We start from the raw sequence: 23,257 nt of genomic DNA on the forward strand, positions 1-23,257 counted from the left end.
AATTCTTTAAAAATCAAACAATGTGATTTTCTGTTTTTTTTCCACATTCTGTCTCTCATGGTTGAGGTTTACCCATGTTGACAATTACAGGCCTCTGTAATATTTTCAAATGGGAGAACTTGCACAATTAGTGGTTGACTAAATACTTATTTGCTCCATTGTATAGCAATACGTTGATATATCTCGATATTTTGTATCCTAATAGGTTAGTGATGATCTCCCACCAAGAATCGATACATCTTTTTAAAATGATGTTACTGTTTGATGAAAGAATTACCAACAGGTTCTTACCAAAATTTTCAACTAGAATAGTGTCTGTCAGAGTTGTTTTTGGCAGCTCTTTTAATTTTCGTCTTAGTCTTTTGGACGATTGTACATATTAATATTAGTCATATTTTAGTGATTTCAAAATGTGTTTGTCTTCATCTAGTTTTAGTCAACGTTTACTCCGAATTTGTTTGTCTGTAAAATTCAAAAGGTTTTACTTCCAAAATAAATAAACAAGTAAGTCAAGGTTTCCAACTATTTCGAATGAACATTGACAGATGAGCACATATTGTAGCGTCTACAAGGACAACGCCAACTTAGAGATAATACACCCTCGGCAGGAAAACAGTACATTATTTTTAATTACACCCACCTGGATGCCACGAAATATATTTTTCAAAAGTTGTGTGAGAGTTTAAGACAACGCTCGCCGTTAGCAATGGCCTAACGCTAACTCGAATGCTATGCTAATGCTACGAGTTGCATTTGGTGTGTGATGATCATTCGGCATAGATCTTTAAAGGGAACCTCGGACTTAAAGACTTATCGGCTCTAATAAGCCACAATTGTTCTCTTTTACTAAAATATGATATTAAAAACAGATAAAATATTCCCATTGATTTAAACATCTATAATATTTAGTATATGTTTTGACCTACCGAGAGTGCCATGTTTTATGGACGCTCGGGGTGATGACGTAGTTTGTCACTGTCACTAAACCAGGGGTCGGCAACGCAAAATGCTAAAAGAGCCATATTGTACTAAAAAACAAATATGTCTGGCGCTGCAAAAAAATAAAAGCCTGTAACGGTATGAAATGTTAAGGGTCTCGCTGGCTCGTGTTTCTGTGTCTAGCCGCTCGTAACTCTGCTGCTCTCTGTGACCTCTCGTGAACTCTGAACTCAGCCGGAATGCGCACGGCTATTAAGTATATGTCACGTGACTGTGACGTAGCCGGTAACACGCTCGGCCAAACGTACACACAACTTCCGTGGGTGAATTATGTTCCAAAATAAAGGGTCACCACAAGCCTTAAATAAACCTGAACGGAATGAAAGCAACACATGCTATATGTATCTGTTTTAGCTATAATAACCTACTATCAAAATGACTAAGTCGGCTAAAAATGCATAATGAGCCTTCATGATTCAATGTTTATTTTCCCTGCAGTGCATCCAAGCACCACGTGACTACTCTGTTGTATGATGCCACCTTAAGTTTAACTTCATTTCAATATTAATGAATTGTTTCATTGATTTTATGAAATTATAGAAATGCAATAAAGAAATCCTATTTTTGTTTTTATTTTGAGGTTTCGAAAAACAACAAAATGGAATGTATCATTTAATATATTCTCATATACTTTAGTGATGATAATAATTATGATAGTAAATACTGTCGTTCGTTGTTTCAATGAAGTCACCCTTCTCCCGCTGAAGTCGTCCGCCTCCCTTGCTTTTTCCCGGCAAATGTAACAAGTGATCTATTTGGATGGCAAACAAGCCAAGCTCTCCTATTTTAGTGCATACATTGCACGACCCTCCCCTCACAATCCCATCACGGTGCTGGGTAATGGCTGCCAGCCGGGAACCTGGCAGCCACAGTAATAGGGTGGTCGGTGGGTCCCACACTTTTTCTCAATGGCGTGGCTCCCGGGGCGTGGCCTCCCTTCTGCCTGGGCTGCCGGTCGCGGGAGTGGGGGGAGGTCAGGGCTCCGACCTCGCTTCGCCCCGCAGCGGCTCCTCGGCGTTGCCCTGCCTCCGACTTCCCCTCTCTTCTCTGACTGGGTATCCGCCCTGCGCTCCGTCGCGGGTCGCTGGCTGGGCACCGGTGTATCGGCTGGATCTTGCCTGCTCCGGCGGGAGACCCTGCCCTGCCCTGGGCTTGGTGGGCCGCTGGGGGTCCCGTGGCGTGCCGTGCCGGTTGGGAGGCTGTGGCTGTGGCTCGCGGGCCGGGTGGGCAGACGGGGGCGGGGGTGGTCGTGGGGTTGGTGGTGCGTCCCCCCTTGCCATCCCTGAAGGCCGGTTGATTGGTGCGCGGGTGGCCCGGGGGACCACCCTGGATCCCGGGGGGGGTGGCTTTTGCTGGGCTGCGGGAGGAGGGAAGGGCTGCGCTGCCCCCAACCTGCCCCCCGATCACCCTCCCACCCCGGGATGGCGGGGGGGCGTGTCCCTGGGTGGGTGTGCTTGAGTGGGGGGTCCTGGTGCCGGGAGTGGCGATGGGGTGACGTAGAGTCGGTCGCCAATGGGCTTACACTCACAAGGGATTCACACGATTACTGGGTTCTAGATCACAGAGCTGATTTGTGTACACTCTACCGCTTTCAATCACTTAGCTTATAGACTCCCCCACCCCCGTCCCCTTCTTTCCCTGGTCAACAGGCCCCCCACATGGTGTCAACCGGAAATACATCTAGCTGACGATAGCACCGACATATTAATAGTTAGTGTAGGCGTTCAATATATTTCTTGTTGTTGTTCGTGTCTTTCCTTCTTGTTTTGCGTTTCTTTGCTTCTCTTCCCCCCTAACCCCTTCCTGTTTGCTGCTTTGTCATAATAAACGAGGTATGTTGTATGATCACAATGGGACTTGTCATACTCTCATTGTGAAACATTAAAACTGTTCAGACCAACCGGACACTTAGACTTCCATTCTCTGTGTCAAACAGCTGAAAAGGACAGGTTTAAAAATAAAAAATAAAAAAATTGGATGGCAAACAGCCAACCAGCGTGCTTCCGCTAATTCTCTGATTGGTTGGCTTCGTGACACGTTAGTAGTATGTGCTCAACTAACCGTGCAGAGGAAAAAAAACAAAACTGACAAGTGCAGGAGTCGAGAAATTGAGCAAGAGCAGGAGGTGTGCTCAAAATCCATTATTGCTCGCTCAGAAAAGAGGCAGCAATATAACGCCATAGCATCCCACCTTGTTGATAGAAACATGTGTTGCAGGCTATGACGCAAATTTTCGTTGACAGAAATGTTGAATTTATTCTACACATTTTTCAGCACTGGAAAACGTTAAGAATGTTTGTGTATTTTTTGTTCTCTTTACAGAAAACATATCAAAACAAAAAAATATCCCTCAGTCCATTATAAAACATTTTTGAAAATGCTCCAGTGAGCCACTAGGGTGGCGCTAAAGAGACGCATGTAGCTCTCAAAACACAGGTTGCCGACCCCCACACTAGACGAACACTACCGGGATACTGCAATTCCCTCTACGCGGCGAGACGTCCAACATATCTGCACATCGGTTACAAGCAGCAAGTACTTACTATTTGTGCTTTTATTGAGCCTTTTATTACCTTTTAATTGCCTCAAAATACTTTTTGCATGTATTTCACACTCATACTTTCAAGCATTGTGTTTTCTTGTGGTAGCTTTAAAGCAGATTAATGATCTGTTGACCACATTAGTCACGTGGCATATTTTAACCACCCTTATTTGATATTACTATGTTTAAGTATTTTCTTAAGGCATCTTTAGTATGTTCAGTCTCTATGCATCTAAACAAAACTAGCTGAAAGCGCACAGTAGTACTTTAGGTGTCAAATTCGCCTCTTGTAGATGTTTCGCCAGTGTAGCGCATTTTGGGAGAACACTTTTTTTTTCTACTCTCGTGTCATCCTGTCTTTCCTGTTCATTTTGCTTTTGCTGCTCGTTTTGTGAAATATCGACAGTGCTGTCATGCTCATTAATGTTCCTCTCGGGTTCAAACCAAAAGGGTTGAATAGATGACATGTCGCTAGAGTCATACTCTGGGAGCCGGGCAGCGTAACCATGTGACGTCACCGGCCTGCGCCACCAACAACAATGGCGAACTACTAGTTAAACTTATTTTACAAATTGTATAAAAAATGGAAACATCAAGAAGGGTTTCAAAATCAAATTATTTTATCTCATAATAACGTTTAAATTTCAAGAACTACAAGTCTTTCTACAGTATCCGTGAATCCCTTTAAAGGCAAAATTCTCTCTTGCCAACCTGGAGGCTGGAGAGGACACTGGTGAGTTGAGTGAGGTGCAGCACGTCACATGAGTGACACACCCAGACAATGCTACGATTCAGGCTAACTACTCCTAAAAATGTCACATATTGTGAACATGTGACGGCAACTATAGCAAATTTTTGCCTCGTTCTTGTCTTGGCAGATGAAAACTTGTATACGTCTCGATATGTTTTAGTCTCCAGACGCATTTTTAGCTCGTTATCGTCTCATCATCGTCACGAAAAACATTTTCGTTGACGAAATATTTTCGTTATAGTCATCGTCGATGAAAACAACACTAGCGTCTGTTAACTCATTGACTGCCATTGATGGTACTAGACGTCCTATTCATTCTGACTCAAATCTCAATTTGAGTCAAAATGAATAGCACTCCTAGTACCGTCAATGTCACTCGAACATGAACATTCAAAGCTAGTCTTCCCAGTTAAAATGAATTTAATTAATGAGATTGCAATGAGTTAAGACAGACACTCATTTGTTTACAAGAATGTTGCACTCATATAGTGTTGTTGTATTTATTTACAGAAATGTTGCACTCAAATGTTCTCATGGTCTCTGAAGAAGACAAAACTTTTTTCAATGGTTTATAACAAGGTTGCAAAGGGTTAACGTTTTAAAAATTGCAGTTTCAACCCTGTTCTAGGATTTGAAACCAGTGTTAGGGTTACATGCCAGGGTTAAGGTTTTTTTAACATCAGTTACAGAATGTTTTCAAGCCTGGTTTAGGGTTTTAAAAGCTGGGTTCGTCTTTTCGCAAGGTACCCTAACTTGAGTGAGTCACTTTTGATGGCTCATGGCATGTATCCAAAGACAAATCCATGTGTGTGTGTGCACACAGTTTACAAGACGCAATGATTGTGTTGCGGAATGGCCTCACCTTTTCACGGTGACGGTAAAAACGGAAGGCGAAGACGCAAAATTTTGATTCTGGCCTCCAAAGCGGAACGATTCCTTGCAGGGATTGCTCAGTAACCATATGAATGGAATGCTCTCGCTCCAGTGACATGAGCACTTGCACGCGTCACTTTAGGCATGCACAGTCACTGCTACTAAACATTAAACATGGTGGAACGTCGGCTTTAATTGACTGTTTTCATAATATTTTTAATTCAAATATATTTTATGTTCGCGTTTTTATGTCTCTTGAAGCAAAATTACAAAACGTGTGGATGCTACTGCGTGGGCGGGTATGTTAGTTTCCGGGCTGAGGAGGTTGTTGTGAAGGAAGTGCATCATTGGCTGTCGCCTTGTAAAACTTGTAAAACTTGTAAAACTGCACTGCCCCCTAGGGCCTGGCATGAATCCTACATCATTTTCAAATGGAATTGCAAAATCGTCCGAAAGGAGACGGAACCATGTGAATGCAAACATGAAATGTGTTGTCATCACGTAGCGTCACCATGTAAACGGCCCCTTAAAGTGCTGTGACAAGAAAAAGCATGTTTATCTCATAATACACGCGGTATTTTATGCTCCTGAATGAAATGGACCGCTTGGATGTGTGTGGAAGCGATTGCTATATTTATTTAGTTTTTTGAATCCCGCGCCATGAAAATGAGTGACTTCCGGCAACAGTCTCGAGTTGAGAAAGAGGGCGTTGTGACGTGTACTGAGGATGGAGTCCTCTTCACTATACAGCCGTACTGTTGTATGAGAAGGACTGAGGATTCAGCTGATTTTGCGGATCAATACGTTTATTTTTCGCATCACGCCAGCCAAACGGCTACAGAAAAATCTTGCTGTACGAGGGACAGGCGTGTGCGCCTTTTTGGGGTTTCAAAAGGTTCCCATTCACCAGTGGATATTGGCCAAAACAAGCCCTACTACTGTGGGACCATTGGACTTACCAGGAAGTGAGTAAACATCGTGTTTTGTATTATGTCAAATACTGAGATCATTTTAACATGGAGGTAGCTTGCATTTTGTGGCTGACATGCTCCTTGCCTCCTCGGCCGACGACCGGCGGCTTGTCACACATCCTCCCGCCGGGAGAGCATTATATTCGGCTCTTCATGTGCCCGCCGTTCTGTCAAATTTTCCGTCTCTCGGTTTGTTTACATTCTCCGAAGCCGGGGAAGGGAAATGACATAAACCCGATTTAGGTGGCATAAAATATCGTTCGGGAGGTGCAACTGTAAAGGTGAAGTCGACAGTTTTGACCATTATGGAGTCATTTTGCCATGTCGTCTTGAATAAATGCATTTTTATTATTTCATATTCTATTTAGAACAAGACTGTTATTTGTCATGACCATGCCATTTATTTAGCTATTGGGGAAACATACTTGGATAAAAATAATATCCTGTAAAAATATTGGAGTAGAGAGACAGAAACAATGACATTTTGCGGCTCTCTTCGTCACATTTTCCTCGTTCTGAATAATTCCCCCTCAACGGTCTGACTGGTCCTTCTCAAGCCATTTATTTAGCTATTGGGGAAAATACCTGGATAAAAGGAATATCCTGTAAAAATATTGGAGTACAGAGACTGAAACAATAACATTTTGTGGCTCTCTTCGTCGCGTTTTCCTCGTTGTGAATAATTCCCCCTGAATGGGCTGCATACTAAATCAGATGAAACCGTGACTCTGGTGACGTCATCCACCTGTTGGGGACAGTAGAGCCCTATAGTGGTAGGCGTGTCTAACCGGCAAATTAAAAGACTAATTTCTCGTCATCTGCGCTCTGCTAAATTGTTGTATATAGTCGAATCGTCTCAAAATATGATTCTAATTAACATAATAATCCTATTTAAGACTTTCTTCCTCCCGTCGTACGCACTTTAAAGTCAATGAAGGGTTAAAATCTTTCAAACATCAAATTACGCAAGACACAAAAATATTGCTTTAAATGATGAAGCCGTTTAGTGTTCTCAAGGCGGCTCTGCGCTCAAATGCTTGCGTACACGCAGTTCGATGGCAGCCTTTGACCTCATTCAAATCCTCTAATCTGGGGATGCTTGAAGTAGAATGTCGAGGCGCTAGGAGGGGAAAAACAATGATGAAGGAGTTACAGTCAGTCATCTCCAAGCATATGATCATTTAAAAGTGGATGAATGCAAGAGACCTGACACGGTAATCAGGTGTTTTATAGTTCTTGCTAGCTTTTAGGGGAAGCAACTCTTCATCTGCTCGCACATCTTCATTTCATTTTGTAAGCGCCGTCATCAACACCTTATATTTTTAGCATTCACTCTCACATGTAGACACACGCAAACACACAGACGTTAATAGCATACAAAGGGAGAAGCAGTTGTTATTCAAGTCTCTTGCCCGTCAGGACTTGTGGTTGGTGTTCTTCCTTTAATCTGGATAAAGATTGGAAAATATGATTTTAACTCCAATAATTAATGCTATTTAAGATTTTTTTTATGGTGTCACATGCACTTAAAGGTTTCTATGGAAAGGAACTTTTCAAGATCTTTTAGAGTTACAATCAACCAGTATGGTTCCAAGACATGATTAGGGGTTCCAATTAACTAAGTGTCTGCCATTAGCAGAGATAGATGTCCAATTTTTTTTTCAGTGCCTTTGACCTAGAGGTAAGATTGGGCCCAAAAAATCCAGCATGACCTGACCTAGATCCGCGGGTGTTAAAGCCCAACCCGGCCCAAGCACGATCAATTAACTTGATTTGCAGCGCCGAGCCTGAAACAAACCCGTTTTATGCTTCGGTCCTCGATACAAATGATAATACAGATGTTTGACGAGTATCATTCTGCCAGTACAGTTTTCTAAATGCCTGCTTAGTGTCGAGCTGCCAGTCTTTCTGCTCTAGTATGAGGGCAAAGCGCCACATTCGTTACATTCAGCGAAGCCGACACAGGTTTCTGTAGAATCTTCAACAATCAAATTGAAGCCTTTCCACACCCTACTCTTACCGGTGTGTGTTTGTCTTTTCAATTCCCCCATCTTTAGTTTGGTTTTAACTTCTTGCAGCTCCATATCGAAATACCAGGTCAAAAATATGTAATGGACGCGGAGGGGAAGATTAACCCTTTAACACCGAACGTGTCGGATGCGACACGTTTACGCATATCATCTTTGAAGCCTCGTAACGTTGTAATTACGTCACCCACGTGCCCCTGGTTGCTCTCGTTTGAAAGTACAGAAGTTGATGTCCACACCAGTTTTTATTTGAAGTCAATCGACCACGTAAAACGGGAGATAATGTCATTTGAGTTTTATAGTTTTATTGCACTCATAAATATGCATTGACACGCTGCATGGACCATGTGTCTATCTCCATATTTCCATCATTTCTTGTCCTTTTTTCAAAACCGAAAGCAGCACAAAAGACTGCATATCCCAAGAGCCGTTGTGATGTCAAGAAGGACGAACCTAATGTGAACATTTTTAATAACTTGACGAGCAAGGCGCCAACTAAGGGAAAGGAGACACGCGTAGCAAGCAACGGCCGATTGGATTGAGCGAGCGACTTTGAAACGTGCAGAATGAATCGAAAATCTAAATTTAGCGCAAGCTAATGCATTATTTGATCAACTCAAGGAATAGGATGAGCTCTATTTGTCATTGTTTTCCTCGGATCAGTCGGTGTCTCGGCGAGTAGAAGTGACAGCAGCGCGCAAACGGCGGATGAGTAGGCTGTGTGACGTATGTGACACAGCTTAGTGACATGTTCAAACACAAACTTTATTGAGTGCACAAAAAAAAATAACGTTATTGGGTCGCATGCCTAAAAAAATTTGAATTGAACTGAACTACTTGTCAATATTTTTGAAAATACTTTTTTTTCAATGTTTGTTATTTTTTCTTCACTATGAATCTTTTCAATTTTTATATAGATGTGTGTTCGAGAAGCTTGATTGCATGTACATATATACCTTTGATAAGGTGATGGGCACAATACCTAACTTCACAAAGAGATATCATCCAAACCGTTTTTTGTGTTGGATAATATATAAAAAAAAAATTCTCACTATTTTGCACTGTATATAACATGTTTTGACCATAGTATGTGTGAAGGCCAAAAACGCCTATGACCATAGCTGTTGTTTGTGTTTAATTGTCAAACATAAAACTATTCAATCTTATTTTTTTCTATTGAATGTTTATCCTAGCAAGTTAAATAAATATTATCAAGCTTCAAAACAGTTGGTCGAGCATGTTTGGTTGTCGGTGGGACTTCAACATTACAAATTTTGAAAAAAATTCTGGGATTTTTTTTGTCTTTTTGGGTCCAAAATGTGGATTAAAGTTGGTCAGTGAAGAAAACAACAGTTTGGACATGAAGTTCAAGGTATCCTGAAAAAAGGGACCCAACTTGGCCATTGTGAACGGTTTTTTCTTTGAAATATAAAGGCAACATTAAAAGCATGCAAATTCGGCCAAAATAGGCTTAGGTGTTAAAGGGTTAAAAAGATGGTGTGACCACGGCGTTCACGTGCGCAGGGCATGCTCTGGCTCTGCGGCTCCTGTTTGTAATTACCATACAGTGCCTTCTCTGTTTTATCCAAATTATTTATTTTATAACAAGTATTCCTTAGTTTAACATCCTCACATTATTTTAGTATACATAATATATGAATATATTTATCTAAAAAAAAAAAAAAATGTAAGCGACAGAGAAGCCCGGCCGGACCCGATCTGAAGGTAATAATTGATATTTTTCGGGCTGGGTAGGTTTCGGACTGGTGCTTGGTGCTCAAGATCTTACCTGTTCTTTGACCAATGGAAGCCAAAGTTTTATGTTTTAAAAAAAGAGTTGCGGTTTCAAATTACAATATCATGCCACTCTTAAGGTTTCAAGTTTAGTTTGCCTGACAGGATTTGGTTTTAAAGTTTAAAGCTAGGCTCCTGAATGCCACACCGGCCTAGCAAAATGGCCGCTTCAAAGGAAGCGTGAAACCGCTATTTAATGATATGGAGGAAATGGAATCCTACAGTTTAAAACTGGTCTCTAGGGTATTTATTTGTGCTACTTGGTAAAACAAGTTCAAAAACCAATTCTAATGTATGATATACATTGCATTTGATATTCTGTTCACCACCTATGTAATGGATTATACATACTCTTAAGTACCGTGTGCAATTCCTTCCATGACCTCATGTAGATGCCACTTGTGTGTTTAATTCAATTAAGGACACGTCTGCTCGGCCACTTTTTTTCCCCCGAGCTGCAGGGCCCATTAAAAACCTTAATGAGACCCTTCAGGAGGCTTTGGCTCCCCCATAGCTCTTATCTGTCACCCCCAAAACTCCCAAAACGCAACGAGCTCTCCACCCCGCCCCTCTCACATCCATTAATCGGACCCGTTTTGTCGCGTCCTTTCAGTATTCAAATTTCTTTTTAGCATGGAAAGGAAAAGAGACTGTCTGGCACAATAGTGCAGGTGGAAGGGCTGATTCTCTTCTCTTCAATGGTGGTTGATTATCAATACCCACGATGACGAACATCTTTGATGGTGGAAGCGGCAGCCTCACCCCAGCCATCCGCCGCTCTCCCCCCATTAACAACACATAAAGAAGGCGGGAGAGGAAGTCTTATTAGTCCGGGTTGTGGCCTTTGTGCATACGTAATATATGCGAGTGTAATATCCAGATGTGGAGTGCATCGTTCTGATTACGAATGCTTGAACAAACACCCGACTTTTCATTATGTACACTTGAATCAATACCATGTATTTCGAAAGCTGCATATTAAGCTGTTATAAGCCAATCAAGTTGCCATTTTGACACAACCATGTCATTTAAAAAAAATCATGTATGTGATAAACTAATGCAATCAATTATGTAAGCATTTTTAGATACGGTTAATCAGATGGCGCCTCTATTTACTTCCATTAAAAGAAGGCGGTAACATTTTCTTGATCTTGATTCACAAAGTTGGTTTGGATGGATTGGGCTTTCAATTTTGGGTTTCAATTAGGGTAGCCAATTCCCTGAAAAAACAATAAGGGTCACTTCATTGGAAGAGCTGGCCAGCATGATAACCTTATTAATATAATTATATATATAATATTAAATATAATATATTTAAATACAATAAAATTAATATGATATTTTTTTGTATGTGAAAAATGATTTTTATTAATAATTATAATAATCTTACTTAAACCAGAATTATATAGGTGCATATTTGAGTGATATTAGCACACGGAAACACAATTAATATCAGCAATATGTTCTAATACAAAAAATACTGGAATAAAATGAACATCTGTCCTGCTAAATTTAAAACTGGATAATTTAACCCTTAAAGTCCTGAGTCATTTTGTGTGCGTGTGTATGTTTTTTGGACGTTTTTTTTTTTTTTTTCTAATATATTTTTTTAAAAGTACAAACATAAATTCTGAGGTGAACTTTTTTTTTTTTTTTTTTTAACAACTTTGGTGCGTTCAAAGTAACATTTTCGCAACGGATCACTCCAAATATAATGTAGAAATACAAATAAAATTGACAGAATGCAAAAATATTAGAGGCTGATATATCTGCCGGCCTATTATCGGGCCGATATATTTACTTTTTTTTCAATATCGGCCATCGGACGATCGACAAAAAAATAGGCTAATAAAAAATTATTTTTGACCAGGCATCTTTGTGGGCAACTGTGACCGCCTGAGACTGACAGTAGGACCCCAGAAGGACCTGCAGCAGCTTAAAGCAATAACAACTTACTGCAGCCGATAGCAGCTACAAACACTGCCCAGTTGCTACAAACTACGCCCACATGATGTTATGGTAGATATCACATGTATATAGAACTAGATGCGAAATGACACACTCGCCGGTGTTAGTATACAGCCGCCATCTTAAAGCAGTAGACTTCTCAGGAAGGCTCTGTTGCAGCAAATCTTCCTAGCGAACATAACTAACTTTTTATCTAAAATACTCCTAAATTGGCAAAATCTTGACTTGAATCTATCTTTAAATGATGAAACAGTTTTAAAACTTTCACACGTCGAAAGTAGGCAGAAGGGAAATAATGTAATACCGGGAACAATTTTAACAACTTTAGCGGCTGATTCACAATATTAAATGAATTCCAAACATAGTAAAGGTTACAACCTAGTTATCGCAATATCCACATTACCTCTGTGTCTCTTTAAGTTTAGGGTAAAGAATTGGGCTAGGTCCTATTGTTCCAAAAACCCTTTGAACTTCACATAGTACAGAAAACGAAATCTTTGCGCCACTGTACCAACAGCAGGCGTGGTTTAGAGGGGCGTAGTAAATGGCGTACAGCAAGCAACACGTCACTTACGCTCATTAATATTCATGACGTTAGCTACTGTTGTTAAGAGGGGACATGCTATCGTATGTCCCCAATAGGAAATAAATGGAAATCGTGTAAGACGGAGATGTTTACAAAGCCAAACCTACCAATTCTCTCTGAAAATGATGTCCTGGTGCCAAGTTCACTGGCAAAGATATGGAAGAACATGAAAATGTTCAGTTAAAGAGATGGCTTGAGTGTCGAAGGCTGAAAAAGACGAAAAAAACGAGCCGACTGAACCTGAGCCTTAGCTTTTTTTATCGACACATTTTCTTACGCGACTAACAATGACATTCTCCTGTTTCAACAAGCGACCCTTTACCACCAGTCCTGTCTTTCTTATATATTATATCCTCCCGTTGTCCTATGCCTCTGACCGTTCTTGGAGGTAATTTATATTGTTAGTTTTCTGTAGCGATTGCAAATGCTACTCAGTGACAGCCAACGAACACTTTTAATTTTTCCATTGATAACAAATCTTAATTCTATAATTTATTTACACTTCCCCCTTTCTAAAGTTGGGGTCAGATACCATTTTAATTCTTTTCTACCCCTCACAATATATATACCCTGTCATTGTCAAGAGGACACATCCACGAAGGAGTACTGTTTAAATAAAGCGTGGTTAATTGGAATCCTGGGGTTAAGCAAGATCTAACTCTGAGACGACCAGGTTTGACTTGTGGCCTGTGTTGCCATGGCAACATTCCCCGGTTTCATCATATCCACCTTTCTTAGTCCCGCTTAGCCGATAAATTATGCTGCACATGAAGAAGTTACTCTCGAAGTTACACTGCTAAGCCAGAAAACTGGCTTCGTAGTACAGGCCACTGGTCGGTTTCATTATCTGAAAAGAATGTACTGTTCTTGCTGAGTGTTTACAATCATAAAAAAGAAGTGCTGCATTCATTGATTTGGTAGCACTGCACCAAATTAATCCTTTTTCTCAGGTCTTCATTGTAAATTTGAAGCAATTTTTAAAAAATTGCCTTTCATAAGTTACGTGCTTTTCTTAAAAAAAAGTATACCGGCTTACAAAATCAGTTTTGCTTTTAACGAAGAATCTAGACTGTTCTATGTTCATAGTGATAGAAATTAAGGGATGCACGCACTTTTTTACAAGAATTTTCAACTTAAAAAGCTCTTTGTTTTGTGATGGCCGCCACGTTGGATTTACACAATGGCATGATTTTAGCTCGAAATATTTACGTAAAATTAATGATACCTGCCTGGTTTTTTTGCTTTTAACCAAGAATGTAGACTTTTCTACAGTATGTTAATATCTATAGAACTTGCGGGATATACACATTTATTTATAAGAATTTTCAACTTTAAAAGCTCTTTGTTTTTTGATGGCCACCATGTTGTAGCCATACACAGTAGCGTAAGTTCACATTCAAATGATCAGGTAATTTTCGGCCAACTGCCCAATTTTTGGGCAAAAAGTAGTAATTCAGACATTTCTGCATCCATACAAAAAAATCGCCTTTTATGTGTTTTATGTAATATTTCAATCTAAACACGACGAGGGCCGGATAGCTGGCAAGACGTGCCTCCGTGCTGAAGCAATAGTAACATCAGAATTCAACCTAAATAAGTTGTGATTGTATATAGAAAAATGAAAAATTTTGCTTTTGTTGAGTAAAATTGCGATGATTCTGCATGCTTTCCTCAAGTATTAAGTTTCTGATGTGAAAATTGAGTGATTTATTAGCTGTTGAAAACTTGCACTAAATACACAAAAATTTAAGTTGCTATTTTTGGCAAAAATGTACATGGTATGTTAAGTATTGCTATTGATCCTGAAAATATTGGTCATTTTCTCCGCATTTGTTGATTTTTGTGCATCTAGCGTAAAATTTGAGAATTTCATAGCCATTTTGTTTTGTTGTACTTAAAAAAATAATTAATCGGTATTTTCTTAGGGAACGACTTTGAATTTTTTTATGTCGCTGCTCATGGAGACTCATATATGTCTAAGGGAGGTGCCTATTTTGGTCTTTGGTTTTGGGTCACTAGAACTTTGGTTTTGAAAATATTTGAATTTTAGGTTTTTGAAATTAGGCCCCCTACGAATCGGCCCCGATCCCCGTGTACCGTCAACTGATAGTGAAGTCTATGCTTACACATCATGAACGAAAAACCTGTTTGACATGACATTAGGTTTGATGTTTGTCATGATTAAAAACAAAAAAATAACAAGTATCGTATTTTTCGGACTATAAGTCGTTTTTTTTTATAGTTTGGCTGGGTGTGCGACTTATACTCAGGAGCAACTTATGTGTGTTAAATACTCAGGAGCGACTTATGTGTGAAATTATAAACACATTATGATATCATTTCACATGTTATTTTAGTGTTTTGGAATGACACTGATGGTTTGGTAAACTTGTGAGCATGTTCTTTATTCTATAGTTATCTGAATAATTCTTAATAGCTATGGCCACGTTCGCGTTCTGCCTTTGGCAATGTGGGTTCAATTGTATTACTGACTTTTTTATATTGAAATGCATGCTTTTAGTTTGTGGCGCTTTCACGCCCACGTGGGGGCGCACTAGCACTTGTTTACGTGAAGAAGAGCGCTCACACGCCAGAAGAAGATGGACAGCTACGTAGCTCTGCGTCAGTGGGCGAGTTAGCAAAAGAGAAATATGGCTGCGAACCTACGTGCATTGTTTATGCTTGTAAAATATCTCTACAGAGGCAACGCCTGTGTGTATCATCTTTTCTGTTGTTGTTGTGTGTTGCGATCATACACTTAGAGCCAGCTGTGTGGTTTTTTGAACGATGTGCTAATGCTAGCAAATGCATGCTAGCCGTGTTTGTCATTGCTGTAGTAGCACCTAATTATCATTTATTTACGTTGATGCGAACCTGTTTGGTATTGAGGACGAAATTGATTGAGCAGATTATACGGACGTCCAACATCATCATTTGGGAGTTTAGCTTGCTGTATAGCAAGGACTGAGCCGTAGCGTCCTGGTGAGGACAGTATATTCGCATTTCGTTGTTCATGCACTGTACACTGTACACTTATTCAGCATGTTATTCTCTATTGTATTTTTATATTAAATTGTCTTTGAAGTTGACATATCTGTTCTATGTGTTGGATTTTATCAAGTAAATATCCCCCCAAAATGCGACTTATACTCCGGTGCGACTTGTATATGTTACTTTTTTTCTCTTTGTTGGGCATTTTATGCCTGGTGCGACCTATACTCAGGTGCGACTTGTAGTTCGAAAAATACGGTACTGGATTGCACTTTTCAATTCACACTGCTGGTCTTGGTTTCCCTTTAAGCTCCGAGCAAGCAAGTGGTGGCAATGTTAAACATTCTCATCCGCAGTTAGTTAGCTACATGCAGCCTCGCCGCCTCTGTCAAATTATCAGGCCAACGATTTGAAGTCTGTAGGCGTGTTGGCATTAATTAACCAAGTTTCATTCCCTGCAAAAAAAAAAAACATTTCACGGCGGGAATACCGCTGGGCTTAGGGGTTGGCCTCTTTTTCAGGGAAGTCAGAAGTGAGCGATCGTAAAGACAAACGGAAAAAGCGGGTCAAACTGTCCCATTAAAAATAAGTAAATAAATAAATAAACCCTAAAAAAAGACACAGCAGTGCATGTGACCCTATGAGATCCATGGCATTACTACTCGTGATGGTGGTCTCAATTTGTATCTAAAGACAAACATCTATCACATACATTTTATAAAAACCTTTATATTTATATACAGTGGGGCAAATAAGTATTTAGTCAACCACCAATTTGTGCAAGTTCTCCTACTTGAAAAGATTAGAGAGGCCTGTAATTGTCAACATGGGTAAACCTCAACCATGACAGACAGAATGTGGGGAAAAAAAAGAAAATCACATTGTTTGATTTTTTAAAGAATTGATTTCCAAATTAGAGTGGAAAATGAGTATTTGGTAACCTACAAACAAGCAAGATTTCTGGCTGTCAAAGAGGTGTAACTTATTCTAACGAGGTCTAACGAGGCTCCACTCGTTACCTGTATTAATGGCACCTGTTTGAACTCATTATCGGTATAAAAGACACCTGTCCACAACTCAGTCAGTCAAACTCCAAACTCCACTATGGCCAAGACCAAAAAGCTGTTGAAGGACACGAGAGACAGCATTGTAGACCTGCACCAGGCTGGGAAGACTGAATCTGCAATAGGTAAAACGCTTGGTGTAAAGAAATCAACTGTGGGAGCAATATTAGACAATGGAAGACATACAAGACCACTGATAATCTCACTCATTCTGGGGCTCCATGCAAGAGCTCACCCCGTGGCGTCAAAATGATAACAAGAACGGTGAGCAAAAGTCCCAGAACCACACGGGGGAACCGAGTGAATGAACTACAGAGAGCCGGGACCACAGTAACAAAGCCAACTATTAGTCACACAATGCGCCGCCAGGGACTCAAATCCTGCACTGCCAGACGTGTCCCCCTGCTGAAGCCAATACACGTCCAGGCCCGTCTGCGGTTCGCGAGAGAGCATTTGGATGATCCAGAAGAGGACTGGAAGAATGTGTTATGGTCAGATGAAACCAAAATAGAACTTTTTGGTAGAAACACAGGTTTTCGTGTTTGGAGGAGAAAGAATACTGAATTGCATCCGAAGAACACCATACCCACTGTGAAGCATAGGAGTGGAAACATCATGCTTTGGGGCCGTTTTTCTGCAAAGGGACCAGGACGACTAATCTGTGTAAAGGAAAGAATGATTGGGGCCATGTATCCAGAGATTTTGAGTGAAAATCTCCTTCCATCAGCAAGGGCATTAATGATGAGACGTGGCTGGGTCTTTCAGCATGACAAAGATCCCAAACACACAGCCAGGGCAACAAAGGAGTGGCTTCGTAAGAAGCATTTCAAGGTCCTGGAGTGGCCTAGCCAGTCTCCAGATCTCAACCCCATAGAAAATCTGTGGAGGGAGTTGAAAGTCCGTGTTGCCCAATGACAGCCCCAAAACATTACTGCTCTAGAGGAGATCTGCATGGAGGAATAGGCCAAAATACCAGCAACAGTGTGTGAAAAGCTTGTGAAGTGTTACAGAAAATGTTTGGCCTTCGTTATTGCCAACAAAGGGTACATAACAAAATATTGAGATGAACTTTTGGAATTGGCCAAATACTTACAGGGTGACCCAAAAAAAAGTTTACACTGCCATAATACAACTTAAATGCCATGTTTATTCAGTTTAGAATTAGAATTTAATCACAAATTATTAATTATTGTAAAGAACATGTACAGTACACTCTATTTTTCAATGTGTCCTCCCTTAAGTGTCACAACAGCCTCCAGGCGCCTGCGGAATGCTTGACAGGTCTTCTTTATGTAGGATGCTGTCATCTTTTCCCAGGATCTAACAATGGACCTCTCCAAGGCTGCCACAGAAGTTTGTGGCTTCTTACAGGCACTGTCCTCCACAGTTGCCCATATGCTATATTCCAGGGGATTGAGTTCTGGACTCTGGGGTGGCCACATATCACCTTGTCAATCAACTTTTTGGTCCGCACAGATCGGCACTTCCAGACCCAGGTTTTCGTGAGGCTGTTCCAGTATCTTTCAGCTTCTTTTTAACTTTGTAGACTGCACATCTGGATATTCTCAGATTTGCTGCAATCTCAGTATGTGTCAGACCGGCACGCAGCAATTCAGGTACAGTTTTCTTCATTTTCAGCAGAAGCACAGGAATTGTAGAGACGAGAGATTACCAGCTGCATTGAGTGACCTTAATGAATCACTTAAGCATGACAACCTATTTAGATATGTTTCAATGGCTTTTAAACAAGCAGTCAAATGAGTGTAAACTTTTTTTTGGGTCACCCTGTATTTCCACCATGATTTGCAAATAAATTCTTTAAAAATCAAACAATGTGATTTTCTGGGTTTGCTTTCCACATTCTGTCTCTCATGGTTGAGTTTTACCCATGTTGACAATTACAGGCCTCTGTAATATTTTCAAGTGGGAGAACTTGCACAATTAGAGTTTGACTAAATACTTATTTGCCCCACTGTATTTATTCATAAAGTAAATACATTTGCAATGTATTTATTTCAATGTAGTGTGTACAACCTCCTACGTACTGTATATGGAGGTTAATGATGCATCATAAACTGGCACATCTTACCGCTATCAAGTAGCGTGTACCTTTTGTGATTTAGTTTTTTGTTTCGGTGACAGGCGGACACGCTTGTGCGCTATTTTTAAGGCCCGCTCCATGTCGCGGCAGCTCTACAGCCTCCTGGGGCGAAGCCCGAGCAACCCCAGACTGAGATTAAATTGAATGACGGAGAGTCTAGCTGTGATACTCTTTCGCTATTCCTCAGGCTCACTGCTCTCAAGGGTGGGGGTGTGTTTGGAGGAGGAGTGGGGAGATGACAGCTCTGCGCCCTCGGAAACGAGCCCCGGAGAGTCAGCTCCCAAAAGGCACTTTGACAGTTTAACACTACGTGTTCCCGCCTTCACTACTTTTTATCGGCGAACAAGTATGACAAGATATCTCATAGATGTAGGGCCTGTAGTACTGCTGTGAAAAAAACATCAAAAAATCTTACTATATTACTCCAATCCGATGACTTCTTGCAGCAGCTATCAAATCAGATTGTGGATATAGTGCATTAAAACTTTGTTGCACCTGCTTACATCATAGGCATATTACAAATCACCTCGGAAAGCTCAGTTTAAAATGGCATGCGGAATTTTAAAGCGTAAAAATAGCAATTCGGTTCATGGATTATAAACACTAGAATATTATAAGGTTTATGCGGGTCATTAAAAAGCATTAAAGGGCATGTGACACGATAAAAAAAACATCTTAAATAGCATTATTATATGAATTTAAATCATATTTTGAGACGATTCAACTATATACAACAATTTGGCAACGCGCAGATGACGAGAAATTAGTCTTTTAACCCTTGAGAGTCGAAGGACGCGCCGGCGCGTCCTCAGCGCACGTCGTCTTTGAAGCGCCCTCACGTTTTAATTACGTCACCCACATGCCGTTGGTTGGTCTTGTTTTAAAGTGCGGAAGTTGCGGTTTACTCTCGTTATTATTTGAAGTCAATCGACCAACTAAAACGTGAGATATTGTCATTTAGGTTTTATAGTTTTATTGTCCTCTCAAAAAAACATTAAAACGCTGCATGGATCATTTGTTTATGTCTATATTTCCATCATTTCTTGTCCTTTTTCGAAACGGAAGCTCCATGAAAAAAACACAAATCAAACGAACCCTTTCGAAGTCACAGTGGAAGCACAAAATGCGTTTTTTTAATAAATATTACTTGCCGTGCGAGGTTCCACCGAACGAGAGGGAGGAGTGTTCTGAAGCAGCGAGGTGGCGAGTGACGGCCGTTTGGATCGAGCAGCGACTTTGTGTGACTTTGAGAATGAACGGAAAACTAAATTTAGCGCAAGCAATTGTGCTTTTTGATCAACTTGAGGAAGAGGATGGTCCAAATTTGTCATCATCGTCTTCTTCGGAAGAGTCCTCGAGTGAAGATAGTGACGGATTTGAACACGTGGGTTACGCCATCGACGAGCAGAGGTAAGCAAACTCACTTTTTTTTTTTTTTTAATGCTGAAAAAGTTTCTTTTGAAAGTTTCTTTTGATATTGCAAGACAAAGTTAATTTTGATGCAATATAAGTGTGTGTTTGTGTATATAATAATAAAATGTGCATACCAGATCAAAGTCGTACGTGCACTGTGTGTATCCAAGGCAGGAATTTATAATTGTGGTGATCTTCTTTCTATATGAAGATTAGGGATGTAGCACATATTCATCTATGGTATTCTTTCTATTGTCAGACATATAGATTTCCATTATTATTTATTGCTGTATATATTTTTATTTTATACTTTATTATTTTCATAAATACTGACTTTTTTTCATGTACATTTATAGTGGCAATGAAAGTAAAGTGAAATGAAGATGGAAGGGTGGAAGGGTGGAAAGAGGACCGACACCCCATGGATGTGTGGGCTGTGTGATGTAGCCCTGTGTCTAATTCCAGGACGAAACTGCTTTTCGGAGTGGCATGCCTGAAAAAAATTTAACTTGTTTATTGTAAATATTTTTGAAAATACTTTTTTTTCCCAATGTTATATATATTTTTTTTCCCCCACAATCAGTCTTCTCACTTTGTGTATATAAATGTGTGTTCAAGAAGCTTGATTGTGTGTTCATAGTTTTCATCAGGTGATGGGCCGCAATACCTAAACTCATAAAGAGATGGCCTCTAAACACTTTTTGTGTTAGATGGTATATATTTTTTCACTGTTCGGTCTGCTGTATATAACCTGTTTTGACTAGGGCATGTATAAAGGCAAAAAACGCCTATGGCTATACCTGTTGTTTATGTTGAATTGTCAAATAGAAGACTATTTATTCTAATTTTTTTTGGTTGAATGTTCATCCTAACATGTTGAATAAATATCACAAAGTTTCAAAACGGTTCGTCACGCATGTTTGGTTGTCAATTGGACATCAATATTAAAAATTTTGACAAAACGATTTTGGAATTTTTGGTCTTTTTGGGCCCAAAATGATGATTTATAATTGGTCAGTGAAGGAAACAACAGTTTGGACATGAAGTTTAAGGTGTCACAAAAAAAGGGACCAAACCAGGCCATCGTAAACAATTCTTTCTTTGAAATATAAAGGCAACTTCAACGGCATGCAAAATCAGACAAAATAGGCCCAGACCTTAAAGGGTTAATATGCTGTTCAGCCCCACCTGTCACTATAGTGCTCTAGCGCCTCCATCTGGGTGATGACGTCGGCTGAGTAACGATTTCATCTGATTTAGAATTCAGCCCAATGGGGATGTTTTAGGACTAGAAAAAAATTCGACAGAGGGCAGCAAAATGTCTTCATTGTTTTTATCCCTCTACGCCAATATTTTTACAGGATATTCTTTTATCTAAATATTTTTTCCCCAATTGCCAAATAAATTGTATCGTCATGACAAATAACATTCCTGTGCTAAATAGAATAGGTAATATTAAAAATGCATTTATTCAGTAGGACAGGGCTAAATTACTGCATAATGGTCAAAACAGCCGACCTCTTAAACCTCTCGAACGGTATTTTATGCCACTGGAGTTAGTCCGGGTTTTGTCATTTCCCTGCCCAGGCTTCGGAGATGGAAGAAAGAGCATAAACAAAACAGGAGGCGTGAGAGCAAGGCGACATGCTAACCCGAATCGAGCGGCTTTTCCAAGTCTTTTTGTTGCCTTTCAAAAATGAAAAATGACACAAAAATACCCCAACCCATGTCACACAGGGCTGCGGGATTGATTCTCTTCACCGATCGGCTGGCCCCCGGCGTCGAGCAAGTTTCAGCTCGTTGTTCTGCTGCGGCCCCGACAGGCAGGCAGTGCTTGTTGCTGGGGACGCAGAGGGGACTGAATGCCAAAAATGGCACATTCTTGTTAGACAAACTGGCTGACGTCGGAGCGCGTGGCTGCCCGAGCCCAAGCCGAGGATAGTACTCTATAGGCAGGCATGTCTTTATCGGCCGGCGACCATGGTGCGCGACAAGCCACCGGTCGTCGGCTGAGTGGCCTTCTCGGTGGACAGGGAGCATTGTTACCCACAAAATGCAAGCCACCTCCTTATTAAAACGTTTGCCATGATCCCAGTATTTGACATAACATAAAACACAGAGCTTACCCACTTAGTCATCCATCCAATGGTCTCTTGATTGTCTCTTGACTTATTTTGCCGATAATTCACAGTGAACAGAATGTTTTGGAAATCCAAAAAGCCTCACACCACTCTCCCTGGTGGAGCAACAAAAGCCTGCAGCACATTGGGCTGGCGTGACACAAAAAATGAACGAATTAATCCACAAAATCAGATGAATCTGCAGTCCTTCTGCATACGATAGTAATGGACATATTGTGAAAATGATTAGTCTGCTGATGTCACGTTCACCTTCTTCCTCAATCCGAGACCGTGGCCGGGAGTCCCTCATCTTCGTAGTGTGGGATTCAAAAAATTGAATAAATATATTGATCGCTTCCACACACATCCAAGTGGTCCATTTCATTCAGGAGCATAAAATACCGCATGTAATATGAAATAAATATGCTTTTTTGGGTCACGGGCACTTTAAAAGACATTAAATGAATTTTGTCAAAATCCAGGCCTTAAAAAGCATTAAACAAAATGTTCGAGGCATTAAAAATTATGTAAACGTGACGATTAAAAAAAAATTTTTTTAATATAATTTATTAGAAGTGTTCGATATTATAGGGTAGCTGATCATTTCGACTGATAAAAGCATTTTAAAATGATATCAGATAATATCGACATCAGTTTTTCATTATTGGTTTTGGGCCAATATGCATTAGACCGGTCCATCGCGTAATGTTTATTTTTCAAAGTTTTTGAATTTCTCCTCCACAAGGCTATTTTTTTCATCTTTAGGTACAAGACATCTGTGTGAAGTTTGGTGCCATTCAGTACGCATTTACTGCTCGCGCGCTCCATAATGGTTTTTCCCTATTGCTTTCCCACAGTGAACCGACAAAGTGATCTGAAATGAATAAACCGCGTGTTCTTTGTGTGTTTGTAGATCGCAAAACTGTGTATTTCTGTTTTCATTTTGCGTTACTTAGTTGGAAGTTTAACGGTTATCCATCACCCTGGGGGCAACGGATAGAGAGCGGTCACTAATGGACAACTTGAGGGCTTGTGCGCTCACTAGATGAAGGACTAT

General features: G+C 40.3%; 1 protein-coding gene across 11 annotated transcripts in view; it reads left to right on the forward strand.

Moving 5' to 3' along the window:
• LOC130909208 (glutamate receptor ionotropic, NMDA 2C-like) overlaps nucleotides 1–23,257 on the forward strand; it is a 164,628-nt gene that overhangs the window by 76,449 nt on the left and 64,922 nt on the right. The window contains exon 1 of one of the 11 annotated variants that reach the window (XM_057825405.1): nucleotides 9,716–9,888. The exons of the other annotated variants lie outside the window; for them this stretch is intronic. The gene's annotated coding sequence lies outside the window, so the exon portion shown is untranslated. Of the gene's footprint in view, nucleotides 1–9,715; nucleotides 9,889–23,257 lie in introns of those variants that run through there. 11 annotated transcript variants of the gene reach the window in all.

Source organism: Corythoichthys intestinalis, chromosome 21 (genome assembly GCF_030265065.1).
Source record: "Corythoichthys intestinalis isolate RoL2023-P3 chromosome 21, ASM3026506v1, whole genome shotgun sequence".
NCBI lineage: Eukaryota > Metazoa > Chordata > Actinopteri > Syngnathiformes > Syngnathidae > Corythoichthys > Corythoichthys intestinalis.